The 22,470-nt window shown below is 44.1% G+C and overlaps 1 protein-coding gene across 2 annotated transcripts in view; it reads right to left on the reverse strand.

Annotated features, from left to right (window-relative positions):
• Lrrc8c (leucine rich repeat containing 8 VRAC subunit C) overlaps window positions 1-22,470 on the reverse strand; it is a 93,333-nt gene that overhangs the window by 57,864 nt on the left and 12,999 nt on the right. Inside the window, exon 2 of one of the 2 annotated variants that reach the window (XM_034508659.2) lies at window positions 11,317-11,387. The exons of the other annotated variant lie outside the window; for it this stretch is intronic. The gene's annotated coding sequence lies outside the window, so the exon portion shown is untranslated. The remainder of the gene's footprint in view (window positions 1-11,316; window positions 11,388-22,470) is intronic. 2 annotated transcript variants of the gene reach the window in all.

The raw sequence follows: 22,470 nt of genomic DNA on the forward strand, positions 1-22,470 counted from the left end.
CTGAAAATTTCTTGCCATAGTAAGTCTTAAGTGACTTTGTTTCTGAGGCAAGATCTCACGTAGTACATAGCTATATAGTCAAGGATGACCTGAACCTCTGCTCTTCCTGTGTCTGTCTGTGTGTAGTACCAGTACTACTCGCATGTACCAGTATATCCAGTCTCATGCCGAGCTGTGATCCCAGCACTCAGTGCATGCTAGCATGCACTGTATCCACTGAGCTACAGCCCAGCCCTGATAGAAACTCTTGCAACTTGCAATCCTAGTCCTATGAACCAAATAGATTTGGACGGGTGTTGTCTCAGTACGCTTCTACAGATTCAATACTTTTCTCCACCATGGCTTAACCTGGTGAGAAGGCCTGCAACTCTTTTGTAACCAGCAATGAAATGTGTAACCTCCTCCAGCATTTAAAAACTATACCAACAGCGACCAGCCTGAAGACGGGAGGAGAGCAGAGAGCATGTGCACAGGGAACGTGGCTGAATAAACAGGAGAAAAACCCTGTAAGAGAATAAATGAGTCAGTACGAGGGGGACCAGCCTTACAGGCACCAACTTCAAAGGGAAAATGAAATTATTTGGGTTGCCCTGGTAACACCACGATAAAATGTGGAAACGAGAGTGCAGGCTCTAACATTCACAAGCCCTTCCTCAGCAGGAAGGTCTCTCACATTGAGGAATGAGCTTCACCATGGCAACATGTAAAAAAACCCCACATATGCCGATCAGAGAATACTCTAGGGCCGGAAGCCTGGCACTGTGCAGCCAGGGGCTTGCTGGGAATGAGTGAGACATCCTTTAAAATCTTAGCCAGTCTTCAAAGCAAAGTATTAACTCTACCATTCATGTGTCTCCAGACCTCTGCTCATTCTGAAGCATTCATTTTATTCAGGAAAAAAATAAGAAAACAAACATGAAGGCCAGAAACTCCGTGGTTGAAAGAAATGTTCCTCACGGTCTCAAGTATTTGAACATTTGGTCTCCTGTTGGTGGCACTGTTTGGGAAGGCTTGGGAGGCGTGGCCTTGCTGGAGGACCTGTGCCCCTAGGGCTGGGCTTTGAGGCATCATCTGGCTTGCAGTTTGCTCTCTCTGTTCTGTGCTCCCAGTGCTGCCATCATGGACTATCTCTCTGGAACTAGGAGCCCAAGTGAACTCTCTTTCACCTGAGTAGCCATAGCTGTGGTGTTTAATCACAGCAACAGAAAAGCAACCAAGGCAAACACCATTCGAAAGTATATGTTCCAAGTCTGATTTATGCCTTTGTAGGGGAAATAATGCACCCCCTCCCCAATTAGTAAGGCAGGATGTAGACCTCGCTGATGATCACGGTGCTCATGGTTCCATGGTATTGCTATTCTTCATTGTCATTGTCATCGTCGTCGTCACCACCACCATCATCATATTATGGCAAACAAACCCATGGTCTTGTATATACTGAAGATTTACTCTGTGATAGATCAACACTCTCAGCTCCATGGTTAATCAAGCAAGACCCTAGAATCAAACCGGGTGGCAGGAAGGCCTTCAAGTAAAAGTACTGGGGTCAAAATCCTGCCTCTGCCACTCGTAAGCCAGATGAATGGGCTAGCTAATCCATTTGCTTCTTCATCCTTTAAAGGTGGAAGAGAATAGCCATTTCCTCTGTGTTAGGAAGTGTGTGAGAGTGAGCTACGGTAAGCGGCAAGCGCAGCGAGCGGAAGGGGCTTACTATTTGGCAGTAGAGAAGTATGCTAGGGAGGTCACAACTGGAAAACAATGTCACTGTGGAATGAGGACTTCATATAAGATCTCCCTTCTCAGCAAGTGTTCAGCTATGCAGTGTGATTTTGCTGACCACAGCTGCAAAGTTCTACAGTAGGTTCTGAGAATGCATTTATCTTACTGCCTGAAATGTTCTACCCATTTGTGGTTTGACTGAGAATGGCTCCCAGAGGCTCCTGTGTTTGTACACAGGGTCCTCAGTTGGTGGGACTGTTTGGGAAGGATTAGGAGGTGTGGCCTTGTGGGAAGAGGTGTGTCAATGGGGGTGGGATTTGAGCTCTTAAAAGACTCAGCCACTCCCACACTCTCTCTGCTTCTTCCTGTTTATGGATCCAGATGTGAGCTGTCAATTATGGCTCCAGTACCTGACTCCTGCCTGCTGCCTTGCTCCCAGTCACAGACTCACCCTCTGAAACCATAAGCCCCAGACAGACCCTGTCTTTTCTAAGTTGCCTTGGTCACGGTGTCTTCTCACAGCAATAACTAAGACACCAAGGTTAGTAACTCCACTTGTCCTGTCTCCTTCTCAAAACCACCAGCATGCTCTCTAACGCAGGGATCTGACTGCTGTAGACACGCCCTGTGACTGGAGTCATGCAGTATCACTGGCCCGTTTCTCTTCACGTTTTCAGGGTTTATTGGCGCCATCACATAATGAAGGATTCGCTTCTTTTTGAAAGCCGAAAAGAATTCCATGGCAGGTATTTAAAAAGTGACACATTCGAGGGGGTCGCCAGAGCCCCTCCCTGAGGAGATATAGGCAGATGATCATTTCTGGAGGAGAGAGACACATTTTCTTCAGTGGTGTGGCCACTGCCAAGTTGTCCCTGCTCCTGTAGGTTCCTCTTATCTGAGCCCTGTCAGCAGCCCCAACTGAACTAGCTGGTTCACCAACAAAATTGATACATTCATCTCTTGAGAAGTTATTGTGGCTATTGTAAGAAAGTTAATAAAAGACATCATGTTAAGAAAAAAAATACTTTACAAAACAAGAACCTTGAATCAGATTTCTCATTTTGCTAAGTGAGACTTTCAGGTCTAACAACCAATAATGTTCTTGTGCCTGCCAAGCATTAGGCACAGTGTTATCTTTCTGCTCTGCAGTAAGTCTATCAGGTGGGCACTGGCTTGCTTTATAGAAGATGAAACCTACGTACAAGTTAAACAGCATCCCCAATGTTACAAAGTCTGTGGATGACAAGAGAATTAACCCCAACCCCAACCATCAGATTCCATCAGATTCCACCGTCCCAGCTCATCCCACTTCACAGTCTCCCTCATGGGACATCCAGCCTTGATACCCACTGACAAAGGCATCCATTTGGGAAGCTAGCTATTTCTGGATTGTATTCATGGCAGTTGTGTTTGTGAGTTGAACACACAGCCCACGGCTCTGGCAAAGGAAGATCCAATCTAAGAAAAGAGCTTTGAGGAGGCTCAAAGGACCCAGCTTCTTCCATGCAGCCACTAATGTGGAGCCCACCCATCATTCATTCATAGCTACAAAAAACGGGCTTTTGCAGAACCCTGGGATCACTTCTGTCAACACATTACACTCTTGGTTATACTCGCTTCTGTTTGAGGCTAAACCCTTGGGCAGAGAACACAGTTCCCAAACCCCGTCCTGTTCCAATCTTCTAATTTAAGGGTATCTGGATGTGATTCCAGGAACTCACTGTGGCAAAACAGCAAGTACCTTCTGTACCGAGAATTGAATACTGGGAAACTTACACCAAATTAAAATACAAGGACACTGACTACTTACTTCCCCCTCATTGTTCTTGTTGAGATTAATTAAGTTAGGCTACTCATTAACCATCTCTTGCCCCAAATGACCAGGATCTCCTCTCCCTCCTCTGACAGACAAGGGTTCTGTTTAATTACAGAACAAATACATATACCAAACAAATTCACACGATGGATTTCTAAATCGGTTAATTTATATGGCAATCCTTTATATAACTATGCCACTGACTGTTTTAATTCCTTGAAAAGTCTATTTTCTTTAATTTCAGATATGTTCACAAAAAGGGTTGGCTTTCTATGATCAGATTCAATGTCCAACTTAAAAATAAATTATGATGACTATTTCTGGCTCCCCTACTCATCTTAAAATATTTCCAGGGCTGGAAACCTTTGAGGTATATTTTATGTTTAATATTCCATGAATACAGAAAGATCTTCCTAAAGCACGGGCTGCAGCCTTCATCCTGCAGTGAGCATGGTGGAAAGACCCTCAGACGCACAGAGAGGAGCTCTCCTGAGCCAGAGTTCTTTAGCAGATGTCACATCACCGGGATGCTCACACACCTTCAGCTCTGGCTTTCATTATTCTACCAAATATTTCTGTGCAGGTTCCTCTGTCATTACTCAGAGTTCTATTTTATGTCTTTTTTTCCCCTTTTTAAACCTATGTGCTCCACATTTCCCTCTTTAAAAATTCTCAATATATGTAACTCATGCAGGTTTGTCATGAAGTTTACAGAAGTCAAGACAAATCCAAGATTCTTACTCATTTCTGTAAAACTGAAAGGAATGGAGTCTTCGCTGGCAAACAGAAGCCTTGGACTGTAGGGAAAGTGTGTTTGCAGAGCACATGGGGGCTTCACCACAGAAACGCATGCTGGGTGCTTTCATAGGCAGCTGGATTTGCCAGACTAGAGTCAGAAACTCTCAGCTAGAGGAACAAACTCATGAGTGTTTAGGACATATGAAATGTTACCAGGGGACAGGATAAAACCACTTAGAGCACATGCAGACAGGAAAGATGTCTAAGGACTTCCTGAAACAAGGAACACTATGCCCCAGATATGGAGCTTTCTTCCTTTTCATGAATACCACTTTTGGAGATGTTTCCTTGGGTTGCCCATTGAGACTATTAATACTAGGGGATAGGGGACAGTTCAGTGGGTAACGTTCTCGGATCTGAGTGTTGACTCTTAGCATCTATGTGAGAGCCAGGCATGATATACATGGGGGAGTTGAAAATAGAAGGACTCTCTGAGGTTTGTTGGCCAGCCAGTGGAGCTGAATCAGTGAGTTCCACGCTCAGCGAGAGACCTGTCTCAAAGACAAAGAGCACTCATGGAAGAGAGAAAACATCAGCATCTGGTTCCCACATGCACATGCATGCATACTTATATATACACACGTACAAACCACAAGAACATGTACATATGCCAGACATATGCATGTGCATGCACCCATACACACTAACTCTTGCACAGCAGTACACTATCCCATGCAACCACCCCACACACTAAATATTACACATCAGTACACTATCCCACACACCTCACACTACTAACTCTTGCACAGCAGTACACTATCCTATGTACCCATACACATTAAGTCTTGCACAGCAGTACACTATCTCTCACATACACACACATTAACTCTTGCACAGCAGTACACTATCACACACACTCTTGCACAGTTCTACACTATCACACACAAATTCTTGCAAAGCACTACACACTATCCCAACTGAACCCTTTCACTGTCATACCCTGTTAGTGGTGTTATCTTTGCTCCCTGTGCTGTGCCTCTGTGTCCTTCACTTGTGTTTGGTCTGCATCCTCTATGCAAGGTAAACTCCTTAAGAACCACAGCCTGGCCTTCACTCCTTCCTCCCTTTGAATGCCCAGACCAGTGGCCTGTACATGCACTCACTAGACAACTGGTGAATGAATGAGTGAAAATCAGTGTATTCACGACTGGAAATCCTCTCGCTTGTGGTTGTCAGAAACACACAGCAGAAAGGCTGCAGAGATGGCTCAATCATTATGAATACTTGTTTTACTCATAGAGGACCCAAGTTTGGTTCCCAGTCCCACACACAGTCCCACAACCACCTGTATGTAACTCCAGTTCCAGAGGCTCTGATGCCATCTTCTTGCCTCCGTGGACACCAGGCAATGTGGTACACAGACATACATACAGGCACTCACACATAAAATAGAAATAAATAAATCTTTATGAAAAATAAATACAAGAAATATTTGCTTGACTCTCAGAATTTAGAATAGGTGGACTTAGTTTTGAGATGAGAAGAGGAAACAGACAAGAGGCACTCTTGGACTTGGTTCTTCTGAAGCATGGGCTCCTTTACAGTGTGAATACCAGTGAGTGGTACACTCACTCCATGGCTCCAAGACCCACTCTGGAATGAAGTTCAAACACCATGAGCAGAAGTACAGGCATTCATTAAGGAATGGTTCTTTCTCAGTGACAGTTTAGGTCACAATCCCTAAAGGTACATGGTCAGTAATGAACAGGCACAGATAAACAGGAGTGTGACAACTTCAGAGTCATGTTAGGTGATGCAGGACCAGGTTCACATTGATGACCCTCTTTCAAGGAGATACTGCCTGAGTCCTACTCAAGTGACATAAAGGAACCTAACGCTGTAAGCATCTATGCTTGGCGTCCTCACCAGAGTGTGAAGGGCTCTAATTTTAAAGAAGAATGAGGAAAAATAATATATATACATTCCAGACATTTATTTACCACCTCCCCCATCTCCACCTTTGGTAATAAATTTCAGGGCCCTGTAAATTCCAGGTATGTCCTCTACCACTGGTCTATACCTCCAGCCTCTGTTTCTGACCAATCTCTTCCGTTACCTTGATCTATGTCATGTTCACAGCACATCTGGATGACCAAGGGAGCCTCTTAATTGATTTCCATGCTTCTACCATGGATTGATCTCCACTGAGCAGTTAAAAGGAAACTCTTAAAATACTGGCCCTCTCCTGCGAGCCAACTCTCCCAACAGCTCTCCATCTCATTCAAGGAAAAGGCAAAAATCTGTACATTCCCCACACTCCTGCCTTTAGCGGGTCAGCTCTGTCCTGCTCATTCTGTTTGCTGTAGCCTCACCGGCCCTTCTAGACAGCCCTAGAACATTCCACATCGACCCCCAGCTCAGGACCTTCACAAGTTCAACACCTCTGCTCAGAACACCTCACTACACTTTTCACCTTCTTCAGGGCTTCTTAAATCTGACTCAGATCTCAACCACGTCTGACCTTCTCTCTCATGGTGGTGTACGTCATCAGCACCTCTTGTCTGGACAGTGACACTGCAAAGCAGATTTAACGCTAACCCCACGGTGCACACTTCCTTTCATCTTCCACACCAGTTATCCCAGTATGCTACAGACTTTAACTGCACATGTGCTTCCTTTCCTGTCTTCGCCCATTTGAAGTCCCACCAAAGTAGAAATTTCTTTTGCTTGATTTGGAAGTTATTTTTGTCCCAACTGTTTAGGACAGCATCTGCCTGTGGCCTGTGTTCCTTAGTGAATAAAGAACGAAGAACTGAATAAAGAACGAATAAAGAAGTAGACAGAGAGTGCACATAGAAATGGCACAGGAGTGAAGGTAAGCAAAGGGATCCAGGTGGCCAACAGATGAGTCAAGGGCCTGGTAGTGCATGTGCACACTCCAGTGCACAATCCAGTGTGTGCAAATGCAAGACTCTTTGGTGCAGTGCATGGTACCAGGATTCCGTTTCTCTAGTGAGAAGTTTAGTAAGGACTGGTTAAATGCATGCATAACAGATTCTAAACAAGATTCAAATACTGTTAGAGGAAAACCATGGGGAAAGTATGTCAAGTTAGAGGCACAGGCAAGAACTCCACAACAGGACTCCAGATGCTGAGAAACAAAGCCAACAAATTGACAAAAGGGACCTCATCAGACCAAACAAACAGCTAATGCAGGGAAGAAGCAGTCTACAGAATGAGAAAGCAATCTTCTTGTACATCTGACAGAGGATTAGTAGCTAGAATATACAAAGAACACAAGAAGCTAAACAAGAAATCAAACGGCCAGGTCAATACATGGACTAATGAGATGAACAGTTCCCCAGAGATGGAGCAGAGATGGTAATCATGATGTTCAGTTCCACAGGAAGCAGAGAAATGCACTTTGACGCTGCAGTGAGACTCTGTCTTACCCCAGTTAGAATGACAGTCATTAAGAAAATGAACCAGCTGTGGCACTCCAGGCCTTTGATCCCAGCACTCAGGAGGCAGAGGGCGTGCACGTGAACATTCCAGTACCCACTACAATATGCCTTGTGAGTATGAGGACTGGTAAGCCAGGGCTACATCGTGAGACACTTTCTCAAGACAAAAATAAAACAAAACCCTCAAGGGGGTCTAGAACAAGCCTGTGAGTTGTCATGCCATGACAACATGAAAAATGGGTACTGTGTAGAAAGGTCCCTGGGGCCCTGCTAGGAATTCTTGGGACCCTTTGGGAGCTACTTCTGAAACATGGACAGTGCTTCATGTTTGAGTACATCCACGTAAGTATGCATCAGGGACCGCCCAGTGGAGCCACTCATTCCTGAGTGAGTTAGACTAGGACCCAGCCATCAGGTATTTTATTTTAGTTTTTGCTCCGGGTTTTTCCTTTATAGAAGGAGCTTTGGTAAAGCAAGACCAATATTTTTAGCTTCTGTTTATCAAGCAAACACAGGAATAGGGTCCTGGGTTTGGACTTATTTTGTAGAAACATCTTAAATAAAAGTAAAGTAACACATCTGAAGGTCTTACAGGAAAACTGGAGCCAGGTGCAGCTGTAACGAAGGTAGAGCTTGCTTACATAGAATGGTTTCAGTATGCCACGATCGAGTTCAGCTAGGGATTGAAGAAGTCCTTGAACATGCTACACACATGCTGTACCACTGAGCTACACCCTCAGTCCTGTATTTATTCACTTACTTTTTGGCACAGGGTATCACTGTGTAGCTCTGGCTGGCCTGGAGCTTGCTAAGTAGATCAGATTGGTTTTGAACTCATAAAGATTCCGTAACTCGGCCTCACAAGTACTGAGATTAAAGGCAAATGCCACCATGCCTGGCCAGACCCATATTTTAATATCACATCCTTAGCTTATATTTTCCTTTACATTACAGCAGGACTGACAGACGCCCCATGAAGTCAGCTTTGAAGAAAAGCACCCTGCTTGAATAATACCAAAGGGTGCTCAGGCCATAGCTACTGAACCCGATTTTGAGAGCCTGTGGCGGAATGTTTCTATATCCAATCCAAGATCAACATTTCCTACCTGCTGTGGGCACTCCTTCACTGCTTGGGCTATTTATGTATGGTCTCATCTATCTCTCCTCCCACACTGCAAACTGTCAGGGCAGAGCCTAAGAGTCTTCTCCGGGCACTCCCAGCTCCTGACCTAGTTGCCTGGGCAGTAACGGTTTATACAACATGGAACTGTCCATGCCTATGGTTTAGCTCCACCAGATGGTTTCTGAACGTGGCTAAAGCTATAAGCAGAAACGTTATGATGGGGCCTGTGTTTGTTTGATGAATGGAAGATAATAATATTGATCTTATTTAACCAAGCTCCCCCGCTAGGTATAAAGGACCCTAGAATACAAACTAAGGCTTACAGTGTACCAAGAAGGCACAGACACCTCACGTGAGCTGCACTCTTTAACTCCTCGATAGCCCATGACTCAAGATCCTAAAAGCCTATGCGTATGGGAGAAGTTGAGATTTCAGTTAACTATTCAGTTTGGGGTTTTAACAGGGGGAAGTCCAGGGGCCTGAATGTCACCCAGAGAGCCAGTTTACAGTGTTGCAAAAGTGACATTCTATAGACAATGCTTCCTGGTCTTTTTCGGTGGAATTCATCAGCAGGGAGGCTGCTCTCTCTTCTCCTATTGTATGTGAGCATATAGTAATTGTGCCAAATGAGATCACAGTGACATTTTATATAAGCACAGGGCATGACTGGATCCTACTGACCCTCACTGTCCTCCATCAGCATCCTGGGGACTGTCCTCTGCAGGACCATTTAAAAAGCTGGGTGCTCTCACTACCCCTTGTTTCCTATGAGCCGACAACATCAGACATGTTTTCTTTGTTTCTAAGTCTGGGCTTCAATCTTTTAGCTCTCTAGCCTTAGGTCCTCAATAACATCACAGGACTTAGAAGCTGCCTCTGCTTCACTCGGGACTTGGCTGAGTCTGTCCTCTGGCCAGCAGACAGCATACAGCACATTTATATTAAATATGTGTCATTATCACTCAGTACAGGAAATAACAACACACAGGTTCACTTTTTAAATCTATTGCTTCATTTTAAGGAGAAAAAGAAGGACTTGCTCAGTCTTACCCATACGTGAGCCTAATCTTAAAACAGAAACAGCACTTAGAAGAGTCTTTCTTAGTCTTTCTTACACTAAGGACATGGATGTATATTTTTAAATTGTGGTCATCCTGCCTCACTCGCCGCTTCTAAGTAAAATGCCACAGAGAGAGAAATGTTGAGATAAGCAGAAAGACTATCTGAACACACTCATGAGGTGAAGAGTTCTCTCGTCCTTTCAGATTACATTCTAAAAACAAAATGTATCTCAAAACAGGCTTCTTTCCAAGTTTCTAAGCAAACACACCCAAATAGATTAATTAATTTATCTGAGTCTTCGACTGTCCTCAGATACCATACTTAACACCACGTATGATGTCACACAAATGATTCTCATTCAGTGAGAATGTCAACAGGAAGAGGGCTGACGGAAACATGAAGCCTCAGAGCAAACGAATCTCGAGACTCAGATGAATCCCTTCCCAGAGATGCCGGCTAAACCAAACAGCTGAGGGGCCAAGGCCATCAAGGGACGCCTCCGTTCTCAGGCTTGATGCTCTCCTCCTATAAGACATTGACTATGCTCCCATCTAGATGTGGCCAGTGGGGGCTTTGGGGGAGCATCGTATGTCTCAATTAAAAAAAAAAAACGTAGTTGAGGAAATGTAAAGACACCATAGGTACACCCCATTCCCGAGGGGCTTCTACGAACATACCTGCTCCTGGTACCAGTGACACACCTTATTGCCTCCCCCAAAATACTTTTGCTTTAACTTTTAAAACATTCTTCAGGGTAAATCTCAGTTGATAGAGTGCTTACCTAGAATGCATGAAGCCCTGGGGTTCATCCCAGCACTGCCTAAACTGGGTGTGGTTCCCCAAACCTATAATCTCAGTGATAGGAAGGCAGAGGCAGGAAGACCAGAAGTTCAAGGTTATTCTTAGCTACAGTGTTCTCAGCCAGCCTGGGTTACATAGGACTCAACAAAACAAAACAAACAAAACAAAACGAAACCCAAACCCAAACCCAAACCAAAGCAAAGAGCTAATACTAACATACAGATGTTCTTATATAACATACGCCATTATGCATTGTTCCATTTGGGTCTAATTTTTTTTCCTCTGGTATTAAAAAGTAGTTAATTCTCAAATTTTGCAGAAGCAAACTATGATCATAGTAAGTAACCTCCAAATGACAGTGGCCCTTGCTTACTGAAGTCACTATCACAGACACACTATAATAAAGATATGACATGCTTACAGTACCAACATTACATCAATAGCATTTGATTCAAAACTCAAAGATGATTTGTGCAAATTCTGCTCTTTATGAGCTGAATACGTTGCTTTGAACATGAAGACTAGTAAAAAGTCCTTCACTTAGAATAATCTATGTTAACAGTGAAATTAATTAAAACTACTCCTGTTATTACCTTATATGTATATGTTACTTCTCTGAACATCTGTGGTCCCAGAATTCTTAGTCATAAGCAGCCACATTAATCTAAAAAATAAAAATAAATATAAGTCATCTTGATTCCATTTTGCACAGCATGTTCTGTTCAGTATAGCAGTTGTAGTGTAAGCTTTATTGCCAGGGAGATCTAGGCTTGTAATAGGACTCTACAGGATGGCTTTTAACCTCTTTAAATTATGTATAATTAGAAAAAAGTACTGGCAACAAGTGTAAAAATTAATATTATTTTAAAAAACTACATAGATAGAAAAGCTCGGCTCCTCTCTTGGGATCTTCTGGTGTACGCTGCATGTGCCTTCACCTGCTGTTCATGGAACGTGTCTGTAAGAACTCTCAAACTGTGCTGGCTTCTCTAAAACATTTGCATTGTGTAATGTCTCCCATGTCTCAAGATGAGTCAAGTGTCTTCAAACCATCCTTCTCTAATCGATATGTACCAGTCAAAACCCCATGAGCATCAGTCTGGTCCACCCCAGAGGCCCCAGATGAGCAATCTGCATTTCCAGGCTCTGTGTCTTAGTGCCTACTCAGCACTGGGCATGTCTGGAGAATGACTCAAAGTTTTCAAGAAGTTTCCATAGCCCAAACCAACAATGATAACAACTGAGGAATTCCTAAGGAACAAGGGTCCATGAGTGAAGAATGTATTACCACTGTTTCCCCAGAAGGACGCCATGCTGATGGACGGCCTCCCAACTACTTATGTGGTACCCAGACATGTGCTGCTCTCTTGCTCCATTTACAGGGTGGCAGTTAATGCCGACTCCTATCTGATCAAAGTGCTGAGAATATGTGACTGATGAACGCTTCATCCTATATCCTAAATGATGTAGGTCCTAAATCTGCTTCATCGCCCCTCAAGGCCCAAGGATCGTGACAGAGGATGGGACAGAAGAATGTAAAAACAGGAGGGTGCAGCAGTGTCATGAAATACTGTCATCCAGATATCACATTGCCACTGCAAGCACACGTCTTGTGCATGCACACACAAGGACACACCACAGGCACACACACACACACACACACACACACACCACTCAGACACAGACATACACCTACCCTCACACAACACACACACACAGCAGCAGCAGCAGCAGCAGCAACAACAACAGCAGCAGCTAAGAACACCTGCACAAGACCATGCCTTTTAACCCATCATGGATGGGGGAGGTGTACATGCTCCATCCCTTTCCAAGAAGCTAATGACTGATAATGGTTGCTGGAGGTGGGAGTATCAATTTCTCTAGCAGTGATGCCAGCAGGGGACAGGTAAGAAGAAGGTGTTCACAGGCAAACGAAGGGGGCTAGCAGTGGGTAGTGGGGTGAGTATAGTCCTAACACACTGCATACATATCTGAAACTGTCAGACAGACAACGGCAGCAAGGGCCAATCCACACTCCATATGTTATGGGCGGTTAGACTGGCTGGTGTGACATTTAAATCATTCTGAGAACACAGCTGCACCTATGGGGGACTACCAGGTGTCATCAAACTGAGCCTAAGGGATTCAGCTATGGCTTAAAAGGTTGATATGTCCCCTGAAGACATTTCTGGGAGCTAAATCCAGTGGTTCCCAGGAATGGTCAATGCCACTATTCTTGCGTCACTGATCAGTTCCGGTGTCTGGCTCTCCTTCCTCTGTCTCAGGGATGCTGATGTTCCAGTGCCCTGCAGGTGGGTATGGGCATGGGACTCAATGTTAGCTAATACAATGTTAATGGAGATGACTTCGTCAACCGATTAAAATGAAGGAACTCGGCTCCCGCAAACCCTCCTCCCTGTTTCTTACATGGGATTGTAGACCTTGTAAAACTATCTTAATTTGACAAGCTATGGATACATGTTAGCCATGGTAGAACATCAAGGCATAAGCAAGGCAGGCCCTGAATGTCCTATGACCATGTCTAGAGTATTATAAGAGAGGGAAAGCAACGGCCTTGGTGTTTACATCACAACTGTGTGTGTGTGTAAGTGGTGGTTGTGATGCTGAGGGTGAAGTGAGGGTGAAGGCGGATCCACAGAGCTGATTTTCAGGGTCATTTTGTTCCCAATGACTTTTGGCTTTAAAAGAAATTCCATCGAAAACACCAAGGATGTAGACTCAGCTGTAAGTTCACATGCTTTTACTACATTTGTTTTGTCGACATGGGGTTGGATACACACATATCAGTGCACACGTGGTGGTCAGAGGACGAGTTTCAAATACCCACTTTTCTCCTCCTACTACTCAAGCCATGCAGTGTGGCAGCAAGCACCCTTACCTACTGTGCCATCTGACTGTGTTTCAGTGCTTTTAGGAGTCGAAATATAAGGTAGTATATGAAATTTGTTCCTTTAAGCTGAATGCTTTTAGCTCTGCTCTCAAATTTCTGAGGTATGTAGAGACTCTTTTCCGTAACTAGGGTGGGGGGCATCACTGGACAAAAGCATGAGGGTGTTACTTGAAGAATACTTGACAAGAAGCCCAAGGTCCAAACCCACTGAAGTGATAAACAGCCATATATGGAAATACCTCATTAGTGTTCTTGATTTCTCTAACCCCACTCACACTTTTGAGCTGTGTCAGAATAAAGATGATTCAGATGCAATTTCAGAAGGTAATGAGATGCGAGGAGTTACACCTCTCCTAGCAATGACATCAAACTGGAGGTCATACAAGAGAGAGGCTATTGTGACATATGCATTGTAGTGGTTAGTATATGCTTGGCCCAGGGAGTGGCACTATTAGAGGGTGTGGCCCTGCTGGAGTAGGTGTGTCACTGTGGGTGTGGGCTTTAAGACCCTTATCCTAGCTGCCTGGAAGTCAGTATTCTGCTAGCAGCCTTCAGATGAGGATGTTGAACTCTCAGCTCCACCTGCTCCATGCCTGCCTGGATGCTGCCATGTTCCAGCCTTGACGATAACGGACTGACCCTCTGAATCTGTAAGCCAGCCCCAAATATATGTTGTCTTTTAAAGACTTGCCTTGGTCATGGTGTCTGTTCACAGCAATGAAATCCTAACTAAGATGTGCATGTACTGGGAAAGCCTCCAAATACTGGGAAAGCCTTTGATATTGGACTTCCTGATTCACACTGGGAGCCAAGAAACTTGTTCATTGTAAGTTTCCCAGACTCTGATACTTTGTTACAAGTGTACAAAATGAAATAGGAAGCATTTGGGCATGACTAGAACAAAACCACAACTGTCATAGTAATAAATACATAGAAAAATTAAATGTTGGGGAAACAAATTCGGAGAGGAGATCAGGGCCAGGGATGGAGCTTCAGTTGGGAGCGTGAATGTGTAGCATGCACTTGGCTCCAGGTTCAATCCCCAGCACTGTGTAAAGTAGATGTGGTATCATACGCCTTGGATCCGAACACCTGAGAGGCAGAGGCAGGAAGGCTGTCTAGGATTTTGTCAACTTGACACAAACTAAAGTTTCCTGGGGGGAAAGGTCCTCAATTGAGGAACTGTCTTCATCAGACTGGACTGCTGGCATGCCTGTGGGGCTTTTCTTCATTAATAATAGATGGGGGAGGGCCCCAACCACATGGATCGTGCCAGCCCTGGGTAGGTGGTCCTGGGTTCTATAAGAGTAGCTGACCAAGCCAGGGGAAGCAAGCCAGCATTCAGCATGGCTCTCAGATTCTCCTTCAGTTTGTGACTTCAGGTTCCTGCCTTGAACTCCTGCCCTGGCTTCCCTCAGTGACTGCAAGTTGTCATTAAGTCCTTTCCTTCCCAAGTTGGTTTTGGTCAGTTTTACCTCAGCAATGGAGAAGTTTAATACAAAGATCAATGTAAGTTCAAGGTCACTATGATCAAACTACAGAATAAAACTCTGCGTCAAGACTTATATAATAATAATAATACATAAATATACTACTACATTGCCTAATGTAGAAAAACTCCTGAAACCTATGTGCATGATGGTACTTACAACTTCATCCTAGAAGAAACCAATATTTTTTGAAGAAAAAAGATGCTTAGTATTTGATGCTTATACTCTAGGCAAGCAATTACCACCCAGAGCTGACCAGCCGACAACCGAGTTAGTGATCTTTCCTTTTATTTTAATGTCAAATCTAATGATCTCTTGCCATGGTCTTTGCTATAAAATATTCTTACCCAAAGCATGTCTTTGGAGTTGAGATGAATCTCAGTCAGCCGTTCAGTTCTCCAAAGCAATGGATGGATGGATGGATGGATGGATGGATGGATGGATGGGCAAGCCAATCTTTGAATTCTAAAAGAGCTTTCTCTCTTTATAGCAAGTTAGTTACAACTTTTTGAAAAATAAGTTGTCCATTTTCCTTCTTACTTTCACAGAATGAGAACTTTTTCCTATAAAGGCAGAGATGGATGGTACAATGACCAAGTCTGACAGGTCATATGCCCTATTTTTATGTATTACCTTTTAAACATGCAAGATAAATGTCAGAAGTGGATGGTACAAAAGCAGGCTCAGGATCCAGGCAGCATGAGCCCTACTTTGTCATGGCCTATTCTTGGTCCTGAGAAGTCCCAGGCAGGTTCAACCTGAGAAGAGCAGAGCTGCCGTTATTGGCTCCCAGGCTGGGATACTACAGTTGGAACAGTGCAATGTGAAAGTGTAAAGGCCATTTGAAAAGTCTCCTGTCTACGGGGCTTAAAGTGACTTACCATCTAAACTGGGGGCAGGCTTGGGAACTGGGCTGAGCTGGAGCTCCACCTCAGGGTGAGATTCGAATAGGGTTGTGTTGCATGAGTGATGCAAGTCTAAAATGAGGTGATGAGCCAGCCTTAAGTGTCTCCCATGTTTTAAGTTTGAGGACGCCCATTACCAGTCTTTTATTTTGACCAACACTACAGGTCTATTATATTACAGAGACAGCTAAAGCCCTTTAAATAAAGCTTAGAATGGATGACGATGTGTTGCCTAAATACTGAAATTCAGAACGAACAGTACAGGTCCTTTTTCTGAGCTACCAAAGAGCGATTTAACTGACTTACTCAGTGATTTAAGAAACTAAGGCTTGAGCCGGGCAGTGGTGGCGCACGCCTTTAATCCCAGCATTTGGGAGGCAGAGGCAGGTGGATTTCTGAGTTCGAGGCCAGCCTGGTCTACAGAGTGAGTTCCAGGACAGCCAGGGCTACACAGAGAAACCCTGTCTCGAAACACCCCCCCCCCCAAAAAAAAAGAAAAAAGAAAAAAAGAAACTACGGCTTGTTTTGATTTTCTGATTAGTGCTGGCTAAACTCCAGAGTTATGCTTGTGTCCAGAAAAAACAGGTAATTTTTTCCCTGGCATTTGTTTCCCTGAAGCACCTTCTCTAGTTGTAGATGTAACTGGGCAGTGTTCTTGTAACATTTTTTAAAAAAGATTTGTTTATATTTTACATGTGTCACATGTGTAAGCTACCATCAAAGGGGAGACATGAGAGTTCTGGATCCCCTGGAGCTGCAGTTACGAGGTTGGGGGCCACCATGTAGGTGCTGGGAATCAAAGTCGGGTCCTCTCAAGAGCAGCCATTGCTCGTCACAGCAGAGGCATCTTTTTTATCCTAAGCAATCCTTTAAAAAGTGGCCCCTGAGAATCTGAGAAATAATTTAGTCATTCTGCTAGCTCCCTAACACTCATGAGCTTAGCAAACTTTTGGCGTGTTTGCCTCTATAGAAAAGTCAGGTTTCAATTTCTGAAAAATTATCTATAGAAAAGTCAGGTTTCAATTTCTGAAAAATTATTCTTTGACAACGTTCAGAAAAGCCTGCTGTTTGGCCTGCTGTGGTTTGCCTCTGGTGCATTTCGTGTGGATTTGCATCTGTCGAAGAGTTAAAGCTGTAGTGGGAAACTTGCTCAAAGGTCACCTACACATCTGCCTGTCAGCCAGAGGCTATATTTGGTGTCCTGACTACTTTGACAATGGACTCCTGAGGCACTCAACAGGTCGACACCTTCCCATTGGTCTGGAACACAAGGAGGGAAGGTTCTATCCACGGCCATACACGTCTGTGTTTAAGGAGAGGGCCTACTTTGTACACATCAGCTACGTTGACATTTGCTGAGACAGGGAAGCTGGGACAGGCGATTTCACCAGGAGAGAAGACAGGGTAAAAGGAAATTTGTGTAGCTGACTGTGTAATGAAACAGTACCTCCCAGCAGACCCAGACTGATGAATACCAGTACAGAAAGCCTCGGGGTCCAGATGACATCAGCTCAGGAGAGGTTTCAACTTTCATGGGTTGTTTCCTCCTTCCAGAGAGAATCTGAAAATCGGACGTTACCTTTCCCAGACAGTTGCCAACATGAACTTCATGCATTTGGAGCATAGGATTTGAAAACTCTCCCTTTCTCAACACGTGACACTGAGGGAAAGCAGTGCAATTTACAGAAGCAAACTGAGTCGGGGAGCTGGTGGGTTGGGTGCACACTGCTGAGGACGAGGAAGTAGAAATCCACAGGCATCCACCTGGTGGTCTTTCAGACCCCTCCTCTCTGTCTATGGTGCTGGAGATGGAACCCTGGGTGCATGTGAGACCAGAGTTCTATACCCTCTGGTCTCAGGTTTGTGAGACAGGGTCTTGCTGTGCAACTGGGGTGTCTCACTGTACAACGGGGTAGCCTCTAAGTTCCAATCCCTCCACCTTCTCCACTTTTAGTCAGAACTAGCAACTAAAATGTAGAGATTTTAGCAATCCTTTGCAAACAACAGTGACTGAAATACAAAAGCTTTTATACTCTTAGACTGGCAACTCGCTCCTTGCCAGGACTTTCATAGTCCCATGAGGTCCTCTGTGGGAGAGTGAATAAGTGGTTTATCCAGCTTTGAATTCTGAATTACAAGACCAACCTTCCAAGTGATATGTGCCTACCTGTGTAACAGCACTACAGTTAAGGTTTGATCTGAGGCCTGCTCTCTAGGAAGGAATCTATACCCGCTACTATAAAGACCTGGCCAAAACCCCATGCCTGGTGTGATCTGAAATCCTGGGATAACTGAATACTAGCATCCAACTCTGCTGACACAGCATCAAAGCACATGTTAACACACATTGTGGTGGTTTGAATATGCTTGGCCAGTGAGAAGTGCCAGGACTGAAGGGGTCATACAAAGAACTGAAGGCCTGGTATCATAAGGAGAGCCCATGAAAGGCTATTGGTGAAGCCTAGTTGCAGTGAAAAACCCCAGTGTGTTAGAGATGCCAGCAGCATGGGAAAAGCACCAAGAACAGAAGAAGCAGTGGAATGGAGTCACCAGTGCTACAGAGGGCAGAGCTGGAGAAGTGACCCAAGCCCTTTGGAAGAGCCCACAAGATCATGTGTGGTCCCATGTGTGGAACAAGAAGCTATAACGTTGAAGTTGCCTTGGAGATCACAAGATGTTCAAGATGCCAGGGCCACGGGCTATCTGCTGAGGGAAGCTGCTAACAGGGAGTGGAACCAGCCCAGGAGAAAGAACTGTGCTGCAGTTAACAAAGATGAAAGGAACTGGAGAAGAGCTGAAGACTGCTTTGACATTTGACATGCAGATGCAGAGTTTAGAGTTTGCCCAGATGATTTTTGGCCTTGCTTTGGCCCAGTGTTTCCTCCCTATGATGCTTTGGAATGCTAATGTATATCCTGTGTTGTTGGAAGTATGCGATCTGCTTTTTGATCTTATAGGGGATTACAGTTAAGTGATTGGATGAATCTCAGAAGAGACTTTGAACTCTGGACTTTTAACATTGCTGAGTCTGTTATAGACTATGGGGACTTTTGAAGTTGGACTAAATGTATCTTTCATTATGCTATGGCTAGGTATGGCCCCCATAGACTTGTGTGTTTGAACAAGCCTATGGAGGCCTGGGGGTGGAATGTGATGGTTTGAAAATGCTTGGGCCATGGGAAGTGGCACTATTAGGAGCTGTGGCCTTGTTGGAGGAAGTGCACCATTGTGGGGTGGGCTCCAGAAGGCTCAGTTTCTCCTGGATGCAGTTGGATCAAGATGTAGAACTCTCAGGTCCTCCTGAACCATGCCTACCTGGATGCTGCCATGTTCCCACCTTGATGATAATGGACTGAACCTGTAAGCCAGCCCCAATTAAATGTCATCCTTTTTAAGAGTTGCCTTGGTCATGGTGTCTCTTCACAGAAACGGAAAGCCTAACGAAGACACATTTTTATTTTCAGGGAGGCCTCTTCCCACCAAACAGTGGTGAATGCAGAGGACTGAAAGTACAGATGCTTAGAGATAGACAAGATTCACATACCTTCCCTTCAAACATTTGCCCAGGGGACACCAAGGAATAGAAAGACTGCAAGATCCAGAAGACAGCTGACAATACCGTCTTTTGGGCCAGACACAGCCATCTGTCATCAGAAACTCAGAGCAGAGAGCTGCTCACCCACTGTATGTGCATGAGAATGGAGCCGTCAACAGTCAGGCCTGGATAAAGGAGCTGAACTATATGCTAGATTCAGAGATAGAGAGCTCATAACTGCCTCCAACCAATCCAATGGCCACACAGATGGCCCTGATTAAACTAAAAGCCACAAGAACAAAACCAGAGGTCATGAATCTGGGAAAGGAGTAGGTCATGTATGAACCTGCCAAAGAACAAGATTCATCAACAAAAGCTTGAAGTTCAGTTAATATGCCTGATAAGGGATAACTGATCAGAATTAATTACATTTGTTCAGTCCCATCAACATGACGACTAGTGTCTCAGCACTGACTCAAAGAACAAACATTTGACGTACTTAATTTAAAACCACTTTTTATTTAATTTTTAAATAAATTTAATTTTTTTTTAAATTTTGAAGTTAATTTTAAATCTGTTCTTCGAGTCCCCAATTTTGTTGTCGTTTTCATTAACTTCTATGTTCTGAGGTTTAATTTACTCTTTCAGATATAAATATATAAACGAGATGACTGACACAAAGCTCTTTGTATTGTTTTCCGTTGTTTTATTTTGGTTTTGGTTGTTGCTTTTTAGTAGTGACAGAATAAGCGCAGCGCTTTGTGTATCCCAGGCAAGACCTCTGCCACTAAGATCCATCCCCGGCCCTGTATGCGTTTTCTAATATGCACACACAGGCTCTGTGAAGCTTCTTTACCCACCCATCAACCTCTCTCTTACCTGTTTACCCACCAGCCTACCTATGCCCCATCTTAGCTACGTTTAATCCTTTTTCCGAGTAATTTTGATGTCGCGTTTTTACCGTTCAGCTGGAAATATTTTAACATTTTCTTGAATTTGTTTTTGACTCTCTAGGTACACAAAAGTCACTCATGTGACTTATAAACACTGGCCTTTCTAAATGTCTTTACAAATATTTAAGTGTTCATACTGGAGAGACAGCTCAGCAACCAAAATTACAAATATTTGTGTGTGTGTCTGTGTGTGTTTGTAGTAGGTGGAGTGTGTGTGTGTGTGTGTGTGTGTTTGTGTAGCTGCTACCCAAAGAAGTCAGAAGGGGCTGGAGTTATGAATGCTGTAAGCCCCTGACATGGGTACTGGGTAATAAACTCGAGTTCTCAGGAAAAGCATCAAGTGCTGTTAGCCATCGACCCATTTCTCCAGCCCCTTTAAATATCCTAGTTTTAATTTTTTGAGCAAACTTCTATTGTGATCAAAAAATACAAACAAGGTTTCTCTGTCCTCATTTGTTTTTTCTTTTTGAAATGTTTTATTGGATCTGGAGAGATAGCCTAGCAGTTAACAGCACTGGCTGTTCTTCTTAGGGACCCAGGTTCTGTTCCTGCATTCACAACGTGACTAACAACCATGATGCCAGAACCCAGGAATTCCATGCTCTCTTCTGGTGTCCATGAGCACTGCATGTACACAGACACATCGGCAGGTAAAACACACACACACAGGCATGCACACGCATGCACACGCACACACACACACTAAACCAACTGTTTATAAAATTACATCCTGTGCCAGTGAGTATGGGCTTCTGTGAACCACAGTGATGGGGGTGTGGAGGGTTCGAGGTACAACATTCAGGTCACCGGGCTTGTACATCAAGCACCTTCAGCTCTGGGCCATCTTGCCAGCCCCTAGTTTTCTTTTTCTATAAGAAAACCTAATCTTTCTTCTGATTGTTGGCATTGTCGAGCGGATGTATTTCACTTTCTCTGCACACCTTTATCCATTTCTCTTTGTATTTACTCTGTAGTCACCAGACCACGGTGACGATCTTTCATTTTTATCTAGTATGGGCGTCTGATAGCCATTATCTGACGCTTTTTCCTTTTTCGTGTGTGTTTTGCCTCCTTAAACACTGCTTTTCTTTCTTCATTACTTTATTTTCATTCTGTGCTAAGTTTATTCCCATGCTGTAAGTTTTTCTTTATTCACTTGCTCCTGGGGTACCCTTCTTCTGTGTGATCTACTCTGTGTTGCCGCTCTGTAGGAATCATCTTGATATGCTGGGAGCTCAGACATGGCTCATCAGACCAGGAGCTCTGCCCTGGTACACCTTGGGTACTTTCCTCACACCGATGTGATCAGTGGCCAGAGAAGCTGCACTGGATCACAGCAAAAAGTCAGCAGCACTTCAGAACCACAGACCCTCTGCCCGCCCTGCCCACCGCACCACCATAATGGCAGAATGATGCATGCATGCCTTTCAGTCAACACATGTCAGGTTCTGGGCTCTGAGGATGTGCATGCCTTGACAGCTGGGGCAGTTTCACAAAAGCTATTAAAGTAAACACAAAGATTGGGATATTTTGCCAGACAGTGGTGGTGCATGCCTTTAATCCCAGCATGCAGGAGGCAGAGGCAGTTGGATCTTTGTGAGTTCAAGGCCAATCTGGTCTACAGAGCAAGTTCTCAAAACAAAACAAAACAAACAAACAAAAACCTAAAAAAAAAAAAAAAAAAAAAAAAAAAAAAAAGTACCTCTTGATTGGCATGGTTTTGTGTCATTTTCTGGGTTAAGAGCAGCAAAGTACTTTTACGAGTCACCCCAGGCTGCTCACAGGAAGAGACAGCTGTAGTATTGATATGTGTGTCACTGTGTGTCATTTTCTTCAGACTTTTTCCTCTCTGCTCTTTAAAAAATGTGTGTGTGTGTGTATGTGTGTGTACCTGTGTGTATTTATGTGTATGTGTGTACATGTGTGTGTGCGTGTGTATATGCATGTGTGTAT

Source organism: Arvicanthis niloticus, chromosome 7, assembly GCF_011762505.2.
Source record: "Arvicanthis niloticus isolate mArvNil1 chromosome 7, mArvNil1.pat.X, whole genome shotgun sequence".
Taxonomy (NCBI): domain Eukaryota; kingdom Metazoa; phylum Chordata; class Mammalia; order Rodentia; family Muridae; genus Arvicanthis; species Arvicanthis niloticus.